The sequence below is a fragment of the Aquarana catesbeiana genome, linkage group LG01 (genome assembly GCF_042186555.1).
Source record: "Aquarana catesbeiana isolate 2022-GZ linkage group LG01, ASM4218655v1, whole genome shotgun sequence".
In the NCBI taxonomy this organism is placed as follows: Eukaryota; Metazoa; Chordata; class Amphibia; order Anura; family Ranidae; genus Aquarana; species Aquarana catesbeiana.
The window spans coordinates 541782297-541805127 of NC_133324.1; the positions used below are offsets into that span (position 1 = coordinate 541782297).

General features: G+C 42.4%; 1 protein-coding gene across 13 annotated transcripts in view; it reads right to left on the reverse strand.

Annotated features, from left to right (window-relative positions):
* Positions 1 to 22831, reverse strand: part of ADGRL3 (adhesion G protein-coupled receptor L3) — a 1522275-nt gene that overhangs the window by 993435 nt on the left and 506009 nt on the right. The gene's annotated exons all lie outside the window — the stretch shown is intronic.

The following is a 22831-nucleotide window of genomic DNA, read 5'->3' on the forward strand; positions in this document are numbered from 1 at the left end:
GGGATCTTGATGACCTCTCTTTTTAAAAAATGCTAGTTGCATGGTGGTTAGTGTTCAATATTTTGAGTCACTGACCCATAACAACTATAGGGATAACATATTTTGACTTTGTATGCGTCATGCTTTTGCTGGATCTGTAACTCAGATATATAACCAGACACACAGGCTACTAGCATTTTCTGATGGAGCTGAGCAATGGTGGTTTTCAGCAAAAATACCTGAAGTTTTTAACACTATGGGCATTTATAAAGATTATCACTACCTACTCTTTATAAAGATCCACTCTTACTGTAAGTTCAATATAGTTAGAATAACTATAGAATCTATACAGAATCTTTTTTTTTTTTTTTTTTAATAAGGTTTATTGTTTTGTATATTGACACTAATTGCATGCTGCTGCCTTTTAACCATTTAAGCGCTGGCTCTTTGTTTTTAGATTTCTAACAGTTTTCCCCAACATCAAATTGTTCTAATATGTTTTCATGTCAACCACCTTTGTTTCCTTCTACACTTTTAGAGATCCTGCTATGGATGTTTAGCAATGAAGAGGGAATACATATGGCTGTGTATTTGACTCTTTAAATCCACTCAATGCTTTTGTGAAACTGTACAAGATGTGAAAAAAAAAACACAAAAAAAAAAACATTGCGCTGGTCTCTGTCCATGTACTATCCATGTACTTGGCATAAGATCATCTTTTTTATTTCATCAAACATCTGGGCAATATAGTGTGTTTTAGTGCATTAAAATGGAAAAAAGTGTGTTTTTTCCAAATTGCGTTTGAAAAATCGCTGCCCAAATACTGTGTGAAAAAAAAAAATGCAACACCCACCATTTTAATCTGTAGGGCCTTTGCTTTAAAAAATATATGATGTTTGGGGTAAAGTAATTTTCTTGCAAAAAATTTTTTTTCATGTAAAGAAAGTGTCAGAAAGGTCTTTGTCTTCAAGTGGTTAGAAGAGTGGGTGATGTGTGACATAAGTTTCTAAATGTTGTGCATAAAATGCCAGGACAGTTCAAAACCCCCCAAATGACCCCTCTTTGGAAAATAGACACCCAAGCTATTTGCTGATAGGCATGTTGAGTCCATGGAATATTTTATATTTTGCCACAAGTTGCAGGAAAATTATATATTTTTTTCTTTTTACACAAAGTGGTCACTAAATGATATATTGTTCAAACATGGCATGGTTACAGTCAGGTCCATAAATATTGGGACATCGACACAATTCTAATCTTTTTGGCTCTATACACCACCACAATGGATTTGAAATGAAACTGACAAGATGTGCTTTAGCTGCAGACTTTCAGCTTTAATTTGAGGGTATTTACATCCAAATCAGGTGAACGGTGTAGGAATTACAACAGTTTGTATATGGGCCTCCCACTTTTTAAGGGACCAAAAGTAATGGGACAATTGGCTGCTCAGCTGTTCCATGGCCAGGTGTGTGTTATTACCTCATTATCCCATTTACAAGGAGCAGATAAAAGGTCCAGAGTTCATTTCAAGTGTGCTATTTGCATTTGGAATCTGTTGCTGTCAACTCTCAATATGAGATCCAAAGAGCTGTCACTATCAGTGAAGCAAGCCATCATTAGGTTGAAAAAACAAAACAAACCCATCAGCGAGATAGCAAAAACATTAGGTGTGGCCAAATCAACTGTTTGGAACATCCTTAAAAAGAAAGAATGCACCAGTGAGCTCAGCAACACCAAAAGACCACGGAAAACAACTGTGGTGGATGACCGAAGAATTCTTTCCCTGGTGAAGAAAACGCCCTTCACAACAGTTGGCCAGTTCAAGAACACTCTCCAGGAAGTAGGTGTATGTGTGTCAAAGTCAACAATCAAGAGAAGACTTCACCAGAGTGAATACAGAGGGTTCACCACAAGATGTAAACCATTAGTGAGGCTCAAAAACAGGAAGGCCAGATTAGAGTTTGCCAAACAACATATAAAAAAAGCCTTCACAGTTCTGGAACAACATCCTATGGACAGATGAGACCAAGATCAACTTGTACCAGAGTGATGCGAAGAGAAGAGTATGGAGAAGGAAAGGAACTGCTCATGATCCAAAGCATACCACCTCATCAGTGAAGCATAGTGGTGGTAATGTCATGGTGAAGTCATGTATGGCTGCCAATGGAACTGGTTCTTTTGTATTTATTGATGATGTGACTGCTGACGAATTCTGCAGGATGAATTCTGAAGTGAATTGAATTCAGCAGGTGAATTCAGCAGGATGAATTCTGAAGTCTTTCGGGCAACGTTATCTGCTCATATTCAGCAAAATGCTTCAGAACTCATTGGATGGCGCTTCACAGTGCAGATGGGACAATGACCCGAAGCATACTGCGAAAGCAACCAAAGAGTTTTTTAAGGGAAAGAAGTGGAATGCTACGCAATGGCCAAGTCAATCACCTGACCTGAATCCGATTGAGCATGCATTTCACTTACTGAAGACAAAACTGAAGGGAAAATTCCCCAAGAACAAGCAGGAACTGAAGACAGTTGCATTAGAGGCATGGCAGAGCATCACCAGGGATGAAACCAAGCGTCTGGTAATGTCTATGCGTTCCAGACTTCAGGCTGTAATTGACTGCAAAGGAGTTGCAACCAAGTATTAAAAAGTGAAAGTTTGATGGATGATTGTTAATCTGTCCCATTACTTTTGGTCCCTTAAAAAGTGGGAGGAACTTATACAAACTGTTGTAATTCCTACACCGTTCACCTGATTAGGATGAAAATACCCTCAAATTAAAACTGAAAGTCTGCAGTTAAAGCACATCTTGTTTGTTTCATTTCAAATCCATTGTGGTGGTGTATAGAGCCAAAAAGATTTGAATTGTGTCGATGTCCCAATATTTATGGACCTGACTGTATATGTGGAATAACACCCCAAAATACATTCTGCTGCTTCTCCTGTGTACGAGGATACCACATGTGTGGGACTTTTTGGGATCCTAGACGCGTACAGGACCCCAAAACCAATCTTCAGGATTTCTAAAGGCGTAAAATTGTGATTATACTCCTCACTACCTATCACAAGCACCCCCCCCCCCATGACACCATTTTGGAAAGTAGACACCCCAAGGTATTTGCTAAGAGGCATGGTATTTTGCAGATCGCATTTATTTTTGAGAAAGAAGAAAGAAAAGAAATTTTTTTTTTTTTCCTTTTTTCAATTTTCAAAACTTTGTGACAAAAAACGAGATCTTTAAAATACTCAACATGCCTCTCAGCAGATAGCTTGGGGTGTCTACTTTCCAAAATAGGGTCATTGGGGGGGGGGGGTTGTGCTATCTGGGCATTTCATGGCCTCCGAAACTGTGATAGGCAGTTTGGAGTGAAATCAAAAATGTACGCCCTTAGAAAGCCTGAAGGCGGTGATTGGTTTTCGGGGTCCTGTACGCAGTTAGACTGCCAAAAAGTTCCACACATGTGGTATCCCTGTACTCGGGAGGAGCAGCAGAATGTATTTCGGAGTGTAATTCCACATATAACCGTGCCCTGTTTGAACAATATATCAATGTTGTGTAAAATATGTTGTGTAAAAAAATTAATTGTAATTTTCCCGCAACTTGTGGCAAAATATAAAATATTCCATGGACTCAACATGCCTATCAACAAATAGCCTGGGGTGTCTACTTTCCAAAATGGGGTCATTTGGGGGGGAGGGTTGCGCTATCTTGTCATTTCATTGCCTCCGAAACTGTGATAGGTAGTGAGGAAGTGAAATCACCATTTTACGCCCTTAGAAAGCCTGAAGGCGGTGGTTGGTTTTCGGGGTCCTGTACACGGCTAGGCTCTCCCCGTACTCAGGAGAAGCAGCAGAATGTATTTTAAGGTGTCATTCCACATATGTCCATGGCATGTTTGAGCAATATATCGTTTAGTGACAACTTTGTGCTATCTTGGCATTTTATGTCCTTCGAAACTGTGATAGGTAGTGAGGAGTGAAATCAAAAATTACGCCTTTAGAAAGCCTGAAGGCGGTGCTTAGTTTTCGGGGTCCTGTACGCGGCTAGGCTCCCAAAAAGTCTCACACATAAGGTATCCCCATACTCAGGAGAAGCAGCAGAATGCATTGTGGGGTGTAATTCCACATATAACCATGGCATGTGTGAGCAATATATCATTTAGTGACAACTTTGTGTAATTTGTCACTTGTGACAAAAAAATAAAATATTCAATGGGCTCAACATGCCTCAAAGCAATTTCCTTGGAGTGTCTACTTTCCAAAATGGGGTCATTTGGGGGGGAGGGGGGGTTGTACTGCCCTGCCATTTTAGCACCTCAAGAAATGAGATAGGTAGTCCTAAACTAAAAGCTGCGTAAATTCCAGAAAATGTACACTAGTTTGTAGACGCTATAACTTTTGCGCAAACCAATAAATATATGCTTATTGACATTTTTATACCAAAGACATGTGGCTGAATACATTTTGGCCTAAATGTATGACTAAAATTGAGTTTATTAATTTTTTTTATAACAAAGTAGAAAATATCATTTTTCTAAATTTTCGGTCTTTTTCCGTTTTATATCGCAAAAAATAAAAATCGCAGAGGCAATCAAATACCATCAAAAGAAAGCTATATTTGTGCGAAAAAAAGGACGCAAATTTCGTTTGGGTACAACACTGCATGACCGCGCAATTACCAGTTAAAGCAGCGCAGTGCCAAATTGTAAAAAGTGCTCCATTTAGCTGCCAAATCCTCCAGGGCTGAAGTAGTTAAACCTTTTTTTTTCTTCTAATTTTAATGAGTGGACACGTGTCTTATTAAACTCCCTTCCGCTAAAAAGTTTTATCCCTATTGTGGGGTCACCAATATGGTATTTGTAAATTTGAAATCATATCCCCTCTCAAGCGTCTCTTCTCCAGAGATAATAAGTTCAGTGCTCACAATCTTTCTTCATAACTAATAACCTCCAGACCCTTTATTAGCTTTGTTGCCCTTCTTTGTACTCTCTTCATTTCCAGTACATCCTTCCTGAGGATTGGTGCCCAGAACTGGACAGCATACTCCAGGTGAGGCTGGACCAAAGTTTTGTAGAGTGGGAGAATTATTGCTTTATCCCTGGAGTTAATTCCCCATTTTAATGCATGCCGATATTCAGTTTGCTTTGTTAGCAGCAGCTTGGAATTGCATGCCATTGCTGAGCCTATCATCTACTAGGACCCCCAGGTCCTTTTCCCATCCTAGATTCCCCCAGAGGTTCACCCCCTAGTGAGTATATTGCATTAATATTTTTGCCACCCAAATGCATTATTTTAAATTTTTCTACATTAAACCTAATTTGCCAAGTAGTTGCCCACCCCATTAATCTGTTCAGAACTTCTTGCAAGGTTTTCACATCCTGCGGAGAAGTTATTGCCCTGCTTAGCAAATACAGAGATTGAACTGTTTACCCCATCCTCCAGGTCGTTTATGAACAAATTAAACAGGATTGGTCCCAGCACATAACCCTGGGGGACCCCACTTCCCACCCCTGACCATTCCGAGTATTCCCCATTTATCACCATCCTCTGAACTTGCCCTTGTAGCCAGTTTTCAATCCATGTACTTACCCTATGGTCCATGCCAATGGACCTTACTTTGTACAGTAAATGTTTATGGAGAACTGCGTCAAATGCTTCTGCAAAATCCAGATACACCACGTCTACGGGCCTTCCTTTATCTAGATGGCAACTCACCTCCTCATAGAAGGTTAATAGATTGGTTTGGCAAGAACGATTCTTAATGAATCCATGCTGATTACTGCTAATGATACAGTTTTCCTTACTAAAATTTTGTATATAGTCCCTTATCATCCCCTTCGAGAGCTTGCATACTATTGATATTAGGCTAACTGGTCTGTAATTCCCAGGGACGTATTTTGGCCCTTTTTTTTGTATAATAACTTTTTATTTTTAGAACAAGACATTACATGGCATGTCCAACAGTGCAAATCATGATGTAGGCGATGGCCTCGCAGGGTCTTATCAGTAACAATCTTCAATATATAAGTTGAACAAACACATACATTACTATTAACCTATGTAAGGTGCTAATCTAGGTATAACTCTATGAGACCCGCTAAGGGGGTAGTCAGGGGCTTAGGAAGCTCTATTTTTCCATGAAATATGTAAATGATATGGGGCCAGCCTGGGGGCTCGCGAGGGTGTGTTTGAGTTGAGGGGTGCTCTGGAATGTGCGGGGTACATAGCCCAGTGACCCATGCCCGGGGCAGGAGGGGGGGGCCCAAAACCTCCATCAGTCCACCTCCCACTCCTACACAGGCCCCCGTGACCACGCAACAGTGGTTTGTTTATGTAGAATTTATCTAGCTCTTAGAAATCCAGAGATCTCCCCCAGCGGATTTCGGTTCTATATTGCACGGCCCATACGTAGCTATTTCGCTCGAGTTTCCCTAGTATTATAACAAAATAACAGTAATAAATAGAGAGACACAAGAATAAGAAGGAAATAATAAAAAAGGGAGTGGGAGGGATACAATAAGGGGGGGAAGGGGGAGTAGGAGAGGGAAGGGGGGAAATGGGAAGGGGAGAGGGGATGGGTCAGGTTACCTGCAAATACTGGTAAGCTTCCTCTGCCTCCGCAACGGACCCCTCGGAGCTGGGTTCGATATGCCTCGGGTAGGTCAGGTTATAGGGTCTTGCCTACAGGGTTGAGTTTTTGTTAGCCTAAGTACTCTGAGCGTAGGGTCTGCCAATTCCAGTAGTGCAACGTCTAGACTAGACGACACTGTGGTGGAGTCCGAGGTGTATTCAGCCCATGACATCCAGATGTCATGGAAGCGATCCTTGTGGCCTTTGTTGGTCGCCACCCAATCCTCGGCCTCCCGGATCTCACTGACCTTTCTGATCCACTCAGCACGTGTGGGGATCGTGTGTTTTTTCCAGTGGATTGGGATCAGGCGCCTAGCCGCATTTAATAAATGCGGCAGCACACTTTTCTTGTATTTTCGTAGTGAGATCGGGGGGACCTGCAGGAGAAAGTGGGTCGGGGAGAAGGGTATTTCTATCTCTGTCACTATTTTGATTTGGTTTCGTATATCTTCCCAAAAGGATTTAATTTGAGGGCAATCCCACCATATGTGTTTCAGTGTTCCTCTCTGTCCACATCCTCTCCAACACAGTTCGGACGTGGAAGGATAGAAGCGAGCCAAGTCCGCAGGTACTCTATACCAACGGGATAGTAGCTTAAAGTTTGTTTCCTGGGTCTTGGACTCTATTGAGGATGAATGAGTAAGTTGATATAAGTGAGTCAAGTCTGTCTTTGCAAATACAATGCCCAGGTCTTTTTCCCAGCGTCTGATAAAAGCAGGTGTGGTGTTAGGGAATGAGGAGCCTAGTAGTTTATAAAGTTCTGAGACTAAGTGTGGTGTAGGTTCTTCTGCGATAAAGAGTTTTTCAAGGTGGGTGAGAGCCGAGGGGTCTCTAATCTTATGGCCGTGTAATTGGAAGAAGTGATGTAATTGTCTGTGTCACAGTGACACCAATAGCAGTTGTTTTTTTTTTTTTAATGATTACTGCATTGGTGTCATTTGTGACTGTTATAAGTGTTAGGGCAGTTAGCGGTAGGCCCCTTTAGGTCTAGGATACCCCCCTAACCCCCCTAATAAAGGTTTAACCCTTGATCACCCCCCAGTTAACCTTTTCATCCCCTGTTGCCAGTGTCACTAAGCAATCTTTTTTTCTGATCGCCGTATTAGTGTCACAGGTGACGCTAGTTAGCCAGGTAGGTATTTAGGTTCACCGTCAGCTTTTTATAGCGTCAGGTACCCCCATATACTACCTAATAAAAGTTTTAACCCCCTGATTGCCCCCTAGTTAACTTTCACCAGTGATCACCGTATAATTGTTACGGGTGACGCTGGTTAGTTAGCTTGTTTTTTATACCCGCCGTTTTTTACCCAACAAATGTTTAACTCCCTGATCGCCGGGCGGGTGTTATCAGTTAGGTTTTAGGTTCAGTTAGGGTCTGCGTCACCCCAGGCAGCGTCAGATTAGTGCCAGTATCGCTAACGCGCACGCAGCATACACCTCCCTTAGTGGTATAGTATCTGAACGGATCACTATCTGATCTGATCAGATCTATACTAGCGTCCCCAGCAATTTAGGGTTCCCAAAAACGCAGTGTTAGCGGGATCAGCCCAGATACCTGCTACCGCCTGCATTGTGCCCCTCCCCCCAGCCCAGCCCACCCAAGTGCAGTATCGATCGATCACTGTCACTTACAAAACACTAAACACATAACTGCAGCGTTCGCAGAGTTAGGCCTGATCCCTGGGATCGCTAACAGTTTTTTTTGGTAGCGTTTGATACAGTTGCTGACCGCCTAGGAGCTTTTTTACCTGTGAGTCTCACTACTGTACCAGTAAATTTAGAGCCCAAAATGGCAAATTGAAGGTACAGTAGTGAAGAGGCCTACACGTTTCTGAGCATGACAGATAGTGAAGAGGAGGTCACTCATCTGTCAGATTCAGGCTCAGAATACGATCCTGTAGACGACAGCGGCTCCATGACAAATAGCTCTGACTACGGAGTTGTGGTCCCTGGCAAGGTCAGGTGTACCAGCCCCCGATCTTCTTCTGCTGTTGAGGTTCAAGAACCGCAGGGCTCTTGTATGGAGCAGAGAAGTACTAGTGCCGCTCATCCTTCTGGTCAACTGGCAAGCACCAGCGGCCTAGTACACCCTGGTCGTAGTCAAGCCAGCACTGCAGTAACACGTGGTGACAAAGCACAAGTAGTGTCCCGCTGCCACCAAGAAGACAAAGACAGGCCCGTGGAGCCCATAGTGCCCTTCCTGCTGCATTCGCCAATCCTAATTGGGAACCCACCACCCATACTTCCCCCATTCACTGGCCAACCCGGCATTCAGGTGGAAACAGTTGATTTTACGTCACTTGATTTTTATTCGCTGTTTTTCACCGAAGATCTCTATAGATCTATTGTTGACCAAAGTAATTTGTATGCTGGGCAATACATCGCCGCTAATCCCCAGTCCTCCTTTGCCAGAGACTGGAAACCAATTACGGTTTCCGAATTTAAGACCTTTCTGGGCCTATCCCTTGACATGGGAATAGTTAAAATGAGTATGTTGCGGTCATATTGGTACACTGACCCAATTTACCATATGCCGTGTTCTCTGCCTCCATCAACAGGGCACGATACAAGCAGATCTTGCAGGTTCATGCATTTCAACAACAATGAACTCTGTCGTCCTCGTGGAGACCCTTAATACGATCAGCTCTACAAAATTCGGCCCCTTGTAAACCACTTCAACCAACGTTTTGCAGACTTGTTTACTCCCCATCAAGTTGTCTGCGTTGATGAGTCCCTGATTAAGTTTTCTGGCCGCTTGTCTTTTAAACAGTATCTTCCCAGCAAGCATGCCAGATACGGGGTCAAGAAGTATAAGCTCTGTGACAGGGCCACAGGCTATACATGTAGTTTTATGGGTTACGAGGGAAGAGATAGTCATGTAGAGCTGCCAAACTGCCCAGATTACATAGCGAGTGCTGGCAAGATTGCGTGGGACTTGGTGTCGCCCTTATTCGGAAAGGAGTACCATTTGTATGTGGACAATTATTACACGAGCGTGCCACTTTTTAGTCACTTGTTTGATCATGAGATTGGCGCATGTGGCACCGTGCGATCTAATAGCCAGGGCTTTCCCCAGCGGCTTGTAGATTCCCGTCTTAGGCTGGGGGAGAGAGCCTGCTTGAAGTGTAATAACTTGCTCGCTGTGAAGTGGAGGAATAATAAGAATGTTTTCATTCTTTCCACCCTTCATGCAGACACGACGGTCCAAATTCCTACGGCGACTGGTGTTGTGGAGAAATCCCTCTGTGTCCATGAATATAACCAAAATACGGGAGGGGTGGACCTCAACGACCAGTTGTTGGCGCCGTACCTAGTTGCCGGTAAGGCCAGACGCTGGTACAAAAAAGTGTCTGTTTATTTCAATTGGCTTTGCTGAACGCTCATGTGCTATACAGAGCTTCAGGACGAACTGGATCCTTCCTTAAATTCCATACAGAGATCGTCAGAGCCCTTCTGTTTCCAGACGGTGCGCCACCTCACCTTCCCAATCCAAATGCAGTAAGCCGGCTGCATGAGAGGCATTTTCCGTATGTCCTCCCGAGTACCCCTACCCAACAAGGCCCCCAAAGAAGACGTAGTGTCTGCAGCAAGCACGGATATAGGCGTGACACCCGCTATTATTGTCCCTCCTGTTCTGACAATCCTGGTCTTTGCATTGGTGAATGTTTTGAACGCTACCATACACTAGTTGTGTATTAGCATAGGGTACAGCACTGCACAGAATAGGACACACTTTCACAGGGTCTCCCAAGATGCCTTCGCATTTTGAGAGACCCGAACCTGTAACCGTTACAGTTACAACCGTTACAGTTACAAAAAAAACAAAAATTCTCTCTCTATTGTTTTGCTCTTTTTTACTATATTCTATTCTGCAATGTTTTACTGTTGTTATGTTTTTTGCTTTTCAGGTATGTAATTTTTTTTATACTTTACTGTTTACTGTGTTTTATTGTTAACCATTTTTTGGTTTTCAGGTACGCCATTCAGCTGCAGCGTGGATTTATTTATCTTGACAGCAACAGCGTTTGCTTCCACGATATATAAAGCCGTGACTCCAGCGCTGTAGAAGGGGATTTCACAACCACAGTTAAAAAAAAGTGCATATATGCGGAAGCATGGGGGCAGCAGGGGTGGAGGAGCGATTTGCTCCTAACTTTTGGGGCGGATGCCCCCATGCTTCGGCTTATATTTTTTAGGCCATTCGGCTGCAGCACTGATTTATTTATCTTGACAGCAACAGTGTTTGCTCCTACGATACATAAAGCCGTGACTCCAGCGCTGTAAGAGGTGATTTCACCACCACAGTTAAAAACAAAATGGTGCATGTATGCCCATCATTAGAAGTGGGTGGATGAAGGGAGATATTCCAATGGTGGGCATACCCACCGATCAATCTCTTTTTTTCGTTCAGCCCACAGGCTGCAGGAAAAAAAAAGATTACAATATATGCCCAACAAGGACTAGCAATGTACTGGTATGTTGCTGGACTTATACCAGAATGATGCCTGCAGAATGTCCCCCCCCCCCACCGTCTTCCATGGTTTTCTCTGGCTCTCCTGTCCCAACAAGGAACCTGAGAATGCAGACGGTGTTTCTGCCAGCTGACCATAGAGCTGATCAGAGACCAGAATGGCTCCAATCATCTCTATGGCCTAAGAAACCAGAAGCTACGAGCATTTCATGACTTAGATTTCGCCGGATGTAAACAGCGCCATTGGGAAATTGGAAAAGCATTCTATCACACCGATCTTGGTGTGGTCAGGTGCTTTGAGGGCAGAGGAGAGATCTAGGGTCTAATAGACCCCAATTTTTTCAAAAAAAGAGTACCTGTCACTACCTATTGCTATCATAGGGGATATTTACATTCCCTGAGATAACAATAAAAATTAATAAAAAAAAAAAAAAAAAAAAAAAATGAAAGGAACAGTTTAAAAATAAAATAAAAAAGCAAAATAAATAAATAATTAAAAAAAAGCACCCCTGTCAACCCCTGCTCTCGCGCAAAGGCGAACGCAAGCGTCGGTCTGGCGCCAATATGTAAACAGCAATTGCACCAAGGTCAGATTGAGGGAAGTAATTTTAGCAGTAGACCTCCTCTGTAAATCAAAAGTGGTAACCTGTAAAGGCTTTTAAAAATGTATGTAGTTTGTCGCTGCTGCACATTTGTGCACAATTATAAAGCATGTCGTGTTTGGTATCCATGTACTCGGTCTACGATCATCTTTTTTATGTCATCAAACATTTGGGCAATATAGTGTGTTTTAGTGCATTAAAATGGGAAAAAAAGTGTGTTTTTTCCAAAAAAAAATGCGTTTGAAAAATCGCTGCACAAATACTGTGTGAAAAAAAAAATAAACACCCACCATTTTAATCTGTAGGGCCTTTTGCGTTAAAAAAATATATAATGTTTGGGGTATCAAAGTAATTTTCTTGCAAAAAAAAAAAAACTTTTCATGTAAACAAAAAGTGTCAGAAAGGGTTTTGTCTTCAAGTGGTTAGAAGAGTTGGTGATGTGTGACATAAGATTCTAAATGTTGTGCAAACCCCAAGCTATTTGCTGACAGGCATGTCGAGTCCATGGAATATTTTATATTTTGACACAAGTTGCAGGAAAAAGACAATTTTTTTTTTTTTTTTTTTTTTTGCACAAAGTTGTCACTAAATGATATATTTACCTAATTTTGGAAAGTAGACACCCCAAGCTATTTGTTGAGAGGTATGGTGAGTATTTTGCAGACCTCACTTTTTGTCACGAAGTTTTGAAAATTGAAAAAAGAAAAAAAAAAAAACACATTTTTCTTTTCTTTCTTCATTTTCAAAAACAAATGAGAGCTGCAAAATACTCACCATACCTCTCAGCAAATAGCTGGATACTCAGGAGAAGCAGCAGAATGTATTTTGGGGTGTAATTCCACATGTGCCCAAGGCATGTTTGGGCAATATATCATTTAGTGACAACTTTGTGCAAAAAAAAAGAAAAAAGTTTGTCATTTTCCCGCAACTTGTGGCAAAATATAAAAAATTCCATGGGCCCCACATGCCTCTCAGAAAATAGCTTGGGGTGTCTACTTTCCAAAATGGGGTCATTTAGGGGGGGGGTTGTGCCATCTTGGCATTTTATGGCCTTCAAAACCGTGATAGGTAGTAAGGAGTGAAATCAAAAATTTACGCCCTTAGAAAGCCTGAAGGTGGTGATTGGTTTTCGGGGTCCTGTACACGGCTAGGCTCTCCCCGTACTCAGGAGAAGCAGCAGAATGTATTTTAGGGTGTCATTCCACATATGCCCATGGCATGTTTGAGCAATATATCATTTAGTGACAACTTTGTGCTATCTTGGCATTTTATGTCCTTCGAAACTGTGATAGGTAGTGAGGAGTGAAATCAAAAATTACGCCTTTAGAAAGCCTGAAGGCGGTGCTTAGTTTTCGGGGTCCTGTACGCGGCTAGGCTCCCAAAAAGTCTCACACATAAGGTATCCCCATACTCAGGAGAAGCAGCAGAATGCATTGTGGGGTGTAATTCCACATATAACCATGGCATGTGTGAGCAATATATCATTTAGTGACAACTTTGTGTAATTTGTCACTTCTGACAAAAAAATAAAATATTCAATGGGCTGAACATGCCTCAAAGCAATTTCCTTGGGGTGTCTACTTTCCAAAATGAGGTCATTTGGGGGGGAGGGGGGGTTGTACTGCCCTGCCATTTTAGCACCTCAAGAAATGAGATAGGTAGTCCTAAACTAAAAGCTGCATAAATTCCAGAAAATGTACACTAGTTTGTAGACGCTATAACTTTTGCGCAAACCAATAAATATATGCTTATTGACATTTTTATACCAAAGACATGTGGCTTTCATGTGGTATCCCCATACTCAGGAGAAGCAGCTGATTGTATTTTGGGGTGTAATTCCACATATGCCCAAGGCATGTTTGGGCAATATATCATTTAGTGACAACTTTGTTCAAAAAAAAAAGAAAAAAGTTTGTCATTTTCCCGCAACTTGTGGCAAAATATAAGAAATTCCATGGACTCCACATGCCTCTCAGCAAATAGCTTGGGGTGTCTACTTTCCAAAATGGGGTCATTTGGGGGGGGGGGGGGAGTTGTGCCATCTTGGCATTTTATGGCCTTCAAAACTGTGATAGGTAGTGAGGAGTGAAATAAAAAATTTACGCCCTTAGAAATCCTGAAGATGGTGCTTGGTTTTCAGGGTCCCGTATGAGGCTAGGCTCCCAAAAAGTCTCACACATAAGGTATCCCCGTACTCAGGAGAAGCAGCAAAATGTATTTTGGGGTGCAATTCCACATATAACCATGGCATGTGTGAGCAATATATCATTTAGTGCCAACTTTTTGTAAAAAAATGTATTTTTATTTTTATTTTGTCATTATTCAATCACTTGGGACAAAAAAAATAAAATATTCAATGGGCCCATGAGATAGGGAGTCATAAACTAAAAGCTATGTAATTTCCCGAAAATGTACCTTAGTTTGTAGATGCTATAACTTTTGCGAAAACCAATAAATATACGCTTATTGACATTTTTTTTACCAAAGACATGTGGCTGAATACATTTTGGCCTAAATGTATGACTAAAATTGCGTTTATTGGATTATTCTTATAACAAAAAGTAGAAAATATCATTTTTTTTCCAAATTTTTGGTCTTTTTCCGTTTATATCGCAAAAAATAAAAATCGCAGAGGCAATCAAACACCATCAAAAGAAAGCTCTATTTGTGGGGAAAAAAAGGACGCAAATTTTGTTTGGGTACAGCATTGCATGACCGCGCAATTACCAGTTAAAGCAGCGCAGTGCCAAGTCCCCTAGTCTTTAGGCAGTCAAATGGTCCTGGGCTTAAGTGGTTAAAACATTCAGCAGAGTATCTTTGTAAAACTGGCCATACACTGTATGCATTTTGGATGGCTCTTGATGAACTAACTGAAATTCACTCTGGGGATGGCCCTGTAAGTCACCTCCAACCTGACATAACTCGATTAGAAAAAATTGAATAAGCCAGACAGAAAATTGACGGCCAAACTGCGGCTGCATCTAGTCAGTTAATTTGGTAGCAGATTTGGAAACATTTATTTTTATTTCCTAGGTTTAGGAAGAAATAGTGAAAATGCAGAAAAAATGCATTTTTCTGTAATTTTTTCCTAATGTTTCAATCTTGTAATTTGCACAGCCCTAGATATTTATTCCAAAATATAAGCAACAAAGTCACACTTTCTAATTTGTATTTATTGTAGTGAAATGGCGCATGTTTGCATTTTACTTTGGGTGTGATTTATTGCCTTGCCCATTGCAACCCACGCAGGAAAAAAAATTGGTTTGCTTAAATTGTTAACATAACCTTAGGATGAGAGAAAGTCCATTGGTAAAGGCATATAGTTAGTATAATAACAACTTTATCATGTTTGTTTCCTGTAAAATCACAATGACATTTACATTGGATTTGACACTCAAGCAGTAATCACAAATGTCATCCAGATCATCCAACAAAATTGTTGGGGCCTGGGGAATAATCTGGGGAGGGAATTGCCCACCCATGCAGCTTTGTAGTAATAGACTACTTCTAATAATGATCTACAAGCAATAGCTCAAATAGCAATGAGCTATTGCTGCTGGGAGAGGCTGGACACAGCTGAGATACTGAAAGTGCTGTGATGTCACACAGAATGCAGAAACGTTCTTTGCTACCGAGCCCTCCTACACGGTGGTCTGTAACATGATCCAAAGCTTGGTAACTAAGTGTTTCAGTGCCTGGGCTTAATGCGACACCATTTGTATTGAGAGTTGGTAGTTCTGTAGTGGACTGCTCATTTACTCACCAAGATGCAGGAACAGGGCCTATTTTAAAACTTTTCCCACAGTTACTTGGTTTCCCAAACACAACCAGGGAAGATACGTTTTTCTGTTTCCCTCCCTCATTAGCTACACTACATAAGGCGGAGGTAGTTGGACAGGTGATCTGTGGCCAGGTGGGAGGCCATCCACTGCCAGAACCATCTTGCAGGCAGCTGGGCCAGGGCCTACTAGCATGCATCTTCTTTAAAAGATCCAATTACTGTAGCAGCACCTCCCATATCCCTACCAAAGTATTGCATTTCTAGTTGGGTGGCACTTTGTCTTCAGGCCTTGGATCCCTCCAGCTGTTTACCTATGTTACCAAAGCTACCCTGGACTTCACTGTTTGAGGTCAATCACAATTAGCTGTGTTACTGAAGTAGTAATTGTCAGCTTGACTCTCTGTTGCTATAGAGTCTTAGGGCCCTTTCACACTGGGGCGGCGGTAAAGCGCCGCTATTGTAAGCGGCGCTTTACCGTCGGTGTGTGGCCGCTAGAGAGGCGGTTTTACCCCCCTGCTAGCGGCCGAGAAGGGGTTAAAACCACCGCAAAGCGCCTCTGCAGAGGCGCTTTGCCGGCGGTATAGCCGCGCCGTCCCATTGATTTCAATGGGCAGGAGCAGTGAAGGAGCGGTATACACTCCGCTCCTTCACCGCTCCGAAGATGCTGCTAGCAGGACTTTTTTTCCCCGTCCTGCTAGCGCATCACTCCAGTGTGAAAGCCCTCGGGGCTTTCACACTGGAATTAAAGCAGCGGCACTTTCGGGTCGGGTTTGCAGGCGCCATTATTAGCGCAATAGCGCCTGCAAACCGCCCCAGTGTGAAAGGACCCTAAAAGATACTATGCTATGCAGCCACATGTTTCCTAATTGAGCCACAGGGACAATAGGACATTGCTGTGAAGAGTCCATGTTTGTGCAGCTATCATAACCTGTTTTTTATTATTATTTTGCAGTATATATGTTCTTTGCCATTATGTTTTGCATTATTGATTCGAACATTGCACCTGTTTAGTAAACTGCAAACTACAGTTGCTCTCTGTCTGATCAGTCAACTAATTACCCATCCAGTTATAGTTTCATTCCTTAATGCAGGCTGGGAGCCACTGAGTCCTGGTGGCATTTTTAATTGGTGCTGAGATAAACAGGTGCTGTCAATATGCCATTTTAAACTCGTGGTGTCTGCAACACACCAGATTTTAATTTAGTTCAACAGACTCCAATATAAATGTAGCAGTATATATGCCAATCTTTAAGTCCGCATACAATGCATTAACGACATTACACATTCTATTCACATTCTCTTCATCTTTCACACACTTTTGGATCCGTTTTCACACAAAGACAGATGTTACAGCCTTTTCTAACAACCTTATTCCTATGAAAGAGAGCTAGCAACATACAGTGGGTATAAAAAAGAATCACCCCCTTTAAAATAATCACATTTTGTTGTTTTGCAGCCTGAAATGAAGACAGACACATTTTTTTGTTTTATACAGCTCTATTTACCCAGTGCAATTTATATCTTTCACTTGGATGTTATAACACCAACATGTCAGAAAAAAAATGTAAACAAATCAAAAAAAGAATCACTGAGTTGGAAAAAGGATCACCCCCTTGTGTCAGTATTTTGTTGAACCACCTTTTGCTTTAATTACAACCTTTAGTCTGTTGGGATATATCTCTACTAACTTTGCACATCTAGACTTTGCAATATTTGCCCACTACTCTTTGCAGAACTGCTCAAGTTCAGTTAAATTTGATGGTGGCCACTTGTGGACTGCAGTCTTCAAGTCATTCCACAGATTTTCAATGGGGTTTGTCTTGGCACTGGCTAGGTCATGTAAGGACATTCACCTTTTTTCCTTCAACCACTGTGTAGTCATTTTTGCTGTGTGCTTTAGGTCATTGTTATGTTAGAAGGTAAACCTTCTTCCCATTGACAACTTTCTGGCAGAGGGCAGCAGATTTTCCTGTGGAGAATTTGTGATATTGTTTTCACATGCACACAATGACCACTCTTTGTCATAAATTCCTGCATCTGCTTCAGAGTTACTGTGGGTCTCTTGGTAGCCTCCTTGACCAGTTTCCTCCTGGCTCTTTCATCCAGCTTGGAGTGATGTTCTGACCCAGGGAAAGTCTGTGTTGTACCAAATACCTTTCACTCCTTAATAATAGATTTCACTGTGCTTCTAGGCATTGATAAAGACTTTGGAATTTGTTTGTATCCATCTCCTGACTTTTGTCTGTCCACAACTTTATCCCGGAGATCTTATGAAAGTGCCTTGCCACCCTTAGCTGATTCTTTGCTTCAGTTGCACTACCAGGCCTGAAATGCCCCAGGAAAACTCTTTTCATGCTGAGCTAATCAAAATGACCACAGCTGATTACAGTTGAAAGTCAAGGCATTGTGTGCCATTGAGAAGGTGATTAGCTATACCTTATTGAGTTTACAAGTCATTTTTAGGAGCAGGGTGATCCTTGTTTCAACTTAGTGATTCTGTTTTGTTTTGTTTTTTTCTGACATGTTGGTGTTATATCTTTCACTATTATAATTTGCACTGAGTAAATACAACTCGATAAAACAAAAACTGTGTCTGTCTTCATTTCTATACCCACTGTATATGGGTAGATTAATCACATATAAAATATAGCCAATTTTCCGAAGTACCAATTAACCAGAAGGTTTTAGCCCCTTAATGACCAGGCCATTTTTTGCAATACGGCACTGCATTACTTTAACTGACAATTGCTCGGCCGTGCGATGTTGTACCAATATAAAATTGATGTCCTTTTTACCCACAAATAGAGCATTTTTTGGTGGTATTTGATCACCTCTGCGGTTTTTATTTTTTGCGCTATAAACAAAAAAGAACGACAAATTTTGAAAAAAACAATATTTTTTACTTTCTGCTATACAACATATCCAATAAAAAAGGTAAAAAAATAGAATTTCCTCATCAATTTAGACCAATATGTATTCTGCTGCGTATTTTTGGTAAAATAATCCCAATAAGCGTATATTGATTGGTTTGCGCAAAAGTTATAGCGTCTACAAAATAGGGGATATATTTATGGCTTTTTTTTTTTTCTTGAAATGGCGGTGATCAGCGATTTTTAGCAAAACTGCGACATGGTGGCGGACAGATCGAACACCTAACTGACACTTTTTTTGGGAACCAGTGACATTATCACAGTGATCAGTGCTAAAAATATGCACTGACATTGTACTAATGACACCGGCAGGAAAGGGGTTAACATCAGGGGCGATCAATGGGTTAACTGTGTTCCCTCAGTGTGTTTCTAACTGTGTTGGGGATGGGCTCACTGCATGGACACTCTGATCCCTGTACCTGATTAGCAGGAACACTAGATCACAGTGTCCATTGCTGACAGCACGGTGGTCTGCTTTTTTACATCGGCAGACTGCCTTTCTATCTCTGCAGGGAGCGATCGCAGGTGGCCGGCGGACATCGCGTCCACTGGGCCCGCTGATTGGCTCCCCCTGTGGCCAATCAGCGCGTGTGCATGCTCCCCAGTGGCCATTGACAAAATCATGTACAGGTACGTGATTTTGCGTAATAGAGCTGCCTTGCCACAGTATTTGTACGGCAGGCAGTCGGGAAGTGGTTAAATAAAGTACCAAAACTATAAGTTCTCCCATTTTTCTTTGCTGCTCTTTGGAGCCTTTTTTACATATCTGCCCAATTATTTTTTCTAAATTGCTATCCACCTTCTGACCTCGTTTAAAAATTCCTCCAACCTTCACATAAACCATTCTCCTAACACAGCAGACCCCATTCTTTCAGTTACAAACTTTTTAACATGTGGCCAGTAGCATACCAGAGTATACTGGCCAGTAGAAGAGCTGTATGCTCCGAGCGTGTAGCCTTGCTTCCTGTCCTTTCTATACTGAGGTCCACCCTCCGGGTGACGTAATTTCCCTCCGCGCGGTTCACGCCAGGCAGCCTAGATCCTCTTCACTTCCTGTCTTGGATTCAGCATCCTGCAAAGTCCCTGACACCCTCTGGACGTTGGGAAACCGGATAAGCTGGCACCCCTCGAGGAGGATGTTTTGTAACACATACATGCCCTTGATTTCTTCTCATGTGTAAGTGCATTACTTTGCGCATTCAATATACATTTTAATACTACACTTAGATGTGCCTCCCTCCTTTCCTTTTTTAGGAATGAACAAGGGAAGCTACATAGAGGACTTCATGTACAAAAGTCGAAATCAAGAAGTAAGATGCCAATAGACTCAAACAACACACACAGCAGAAACCTTATACTTGAAAGTTCTGAGAGCCAAACATTGGTTCAGACCCAGCTACAGGAAACAGAGGATGTGTCGCCAATGGAGAAAATCTTAAAAGTGTTTGTAAACCTAAACAAAAAATAATGTTCCTGTCTCTTTAAGGCTCACTAAGGTGCATAGTTATCTAGCAATGTTATTTAGTCCTTACAATGTTGTACAATACCTGGTTAAACCTGCCTGTTCCTGTTTTCCTCTCTGTGAGCTGACCACACTTATCATGGCTGCTGATCCACGATAGTGTGGTCAGTTTGCATTCATCGGGTTCTCTGTGCAGCGTCTGTATCTCTCCATTTCCCCCTCCCTCCTTCCCTGTCATTTCTGTGGTCTGTGTGTGAAGCAGCTCTCTTCCCGGCTCCTCCTCTCTTCAATGACTGAGCATTCCTGTGCAGCTGCTCCTACCCTCCTCTGTGTGAAAGCTGCGGTGTCTCCCTGAGCTGTGCAGACACAAGTTCAGCGTGCACATTGAGGAATATCAGCCCCTCCCACTGGAATCCCTGTGAAGGGCAATGTACAGTATAGTGTACCGTATCTCACAAAAGTGAGTACACCCCTCACATTTTTGTAATTATTTTATTATATCTTTTCATGTGACAACTTTGAAGAAATGACACTTTGCTACAATGTAATGTAGTGAGTGTACAGCTTGTTTAACAGTGTAAATTTGCTGGCCCCTCAAAATAACTCAACACACAGCCATTAATGTCTAAACCGCTGGCAACAAAAGTAAGTCAAAGTGAAAAGTGAAAATGTCCAAATTGGGCCCAATTAGCCATCTTCCCTCCCCAATGTCATGTGACCTGTTAGTGTTACAAGGTCTCAGGTCTGAATGGGGAGCAGGTGTGTTAAATTTAGTGTTATCACTCTCACTCTCTCATACTGGTCACTGGAAGTTCAACATTGCACTTCATGGCAAAGAACTCTATGAGGATCTGTAAAAAAGAATTGTTGCTCTACATAAAGATGGCCTAGGCTATAAGAAGAATGCAAGACCCTGAAACTGAGCTGCAGCACGGTGGCCGAGACCATACAGCGATTTAACAGGACAGGTTCCACTCAGAACAGTACTCGCCAAGGTTGACCAAAGAAGTTGAGTGCACGTGCTCAGCATCATATCCAGAGGTTGTCTTTGGGAAATAGATGTACGAGTTCTGCCAGCATTGCTGCAGAGATTGAAGGGGTGGGGGTCAGCCTGTCAGTGCTCAGACCATACGCAGTACACTGCATCAAATTGGTCTGCATGGCTGCAGTCCCAGATGGAAGCCTCTTCTAAAGATGATGCACAAGAAAGCCCGCAAACAGTTTGCTGAAGACAAGCAGACTAAGGACATTGATTACTGGAACCATGTCCTGTGGTCTAATGAGACCAAGATAAACTTATTTGGTTCAGATGGTGTCAAGCGTGTGTGGCGGCAACCAGGTGAGGAGTACAAAGACAAGTGTGTCTTGCCTACAGTCAAGCATGGAGGTGGGAGTGTCATGGTCTGGGGCTGCATCAGTGCTGGCGGCACTGGGGAGCTACAGTTTATTGAGGGAACCATGAATGTCAACATGTACTGTGACACTGAAGCAGAGCATGATCCCCTCTCTTCAGAGACTGGGCCGCAGGCAGTATTCCAACATAACAACCCCAAACACACCTCCAAGATGACTACTGTCTTGCTAAAGAAGCTGAGGGTAAAGGTGATGGACTGGCCAAGCATGTCTCCAGACCTAAACCCTATTGAGCTTCTGTGGGTATCCTCAAATGGAAGTTGGAGGAGTGCAAGGTCTCTAACATCCACCAGATCTGTGATGTCGTCATGGAGGAGTAGAAGAGGACTTCAGTGGCAACTTGTGAAGCTCTGGTGAACTCCATGCCCAAGAGGGAAAAGGCAGTGCTGGAAAATAATGGTGACCACACAAAATATTGACACTTTGGGCCCAATTTGGACATTTTCACTTAGGGGTGTACTCACTTTTGTTGCCAGCGGTTTGGACATTAATGGCTGTGTGTTGAGTTATTTTGAAGGGACAGCAAATTTACACTGTTATACAAGCTGTACACTGTTGTCACATAAAAAGATTTAATAAAATATTTACAAAAATGTGAGGGGTGTACTCACTTTTGTGAGATACTGTAACAGCAAGGACGCACTCTTCCAAGCAATGTTAATTAAACATATATAACTACACTGCACTTACTATTGCCCTAAAAAAGAGAGGGTCATTGGATTTTATTGATGTGACTTTACAACTAGTTTAAGTGGAAGTGCTAAGACACTCATCAAGTGGAGCAGGCTTTCTATGTCTGATGACAGACCTTATGGAAGCAGCCTTCCTAGTGTTTACCATCAAAAGTAACACAGATTCAGAGATGTCCTTGTCTCAAAAAAAGAAAAAAAAAAACTGGGCTTTAACCGCTATGTGGTTAAAACCTTTGACCATGTAGTAGAATAGCAAATCTTAAAGCAGAGCTCCAGCCAAAAGGGGAAATTGCATTGTATTGTCTCCTTTCCCCCTCCTCCTCACAAATTGGCACTTTTTTGGTGGGGAGCAGGTACCTGGTTTTGACAGGTACTCACTCTCACTTCTGCTCAGATCGCCCAGGCCACATGTGTCAAACTGTCAAACACAATCCCCATGGGCCAAATCTGGCCCTCCAGGCCATTTCATGTGGTCCTTGCATCTCTCCTGCAGCTGCACCTTGTCTCAGCAGTCGGAAGCAAGAAGACAGAATTCCTCCAGCAGATTCTATGCTTCTCTGTGCAGCCGCAAAGAGGCTATTCTCTGTCCCCCACCCTCTTCTTAGTCTCAACAATTAGCAGCAGAGAGGAGTACATTACTCCTCCTACAGATTCTGTGCATCTATGTGCATCCCCATCACCCCCTTGTCTCCGCCAACCCTGGTCTCAGCATGCAGCAGACTCCAGCCCTCCTCTGGTCATCCTCCAGACCCTGCACTTTCTGCTTCCTAGCTATGCCCAACTTCTTCCCAGCAGCAGCACAAGGTAAGGGGTGGTGTTGTAAGGGAGGCTGGGGGGCTCTTGACTTCTGATGTAAGGGGGGGGTGCTCT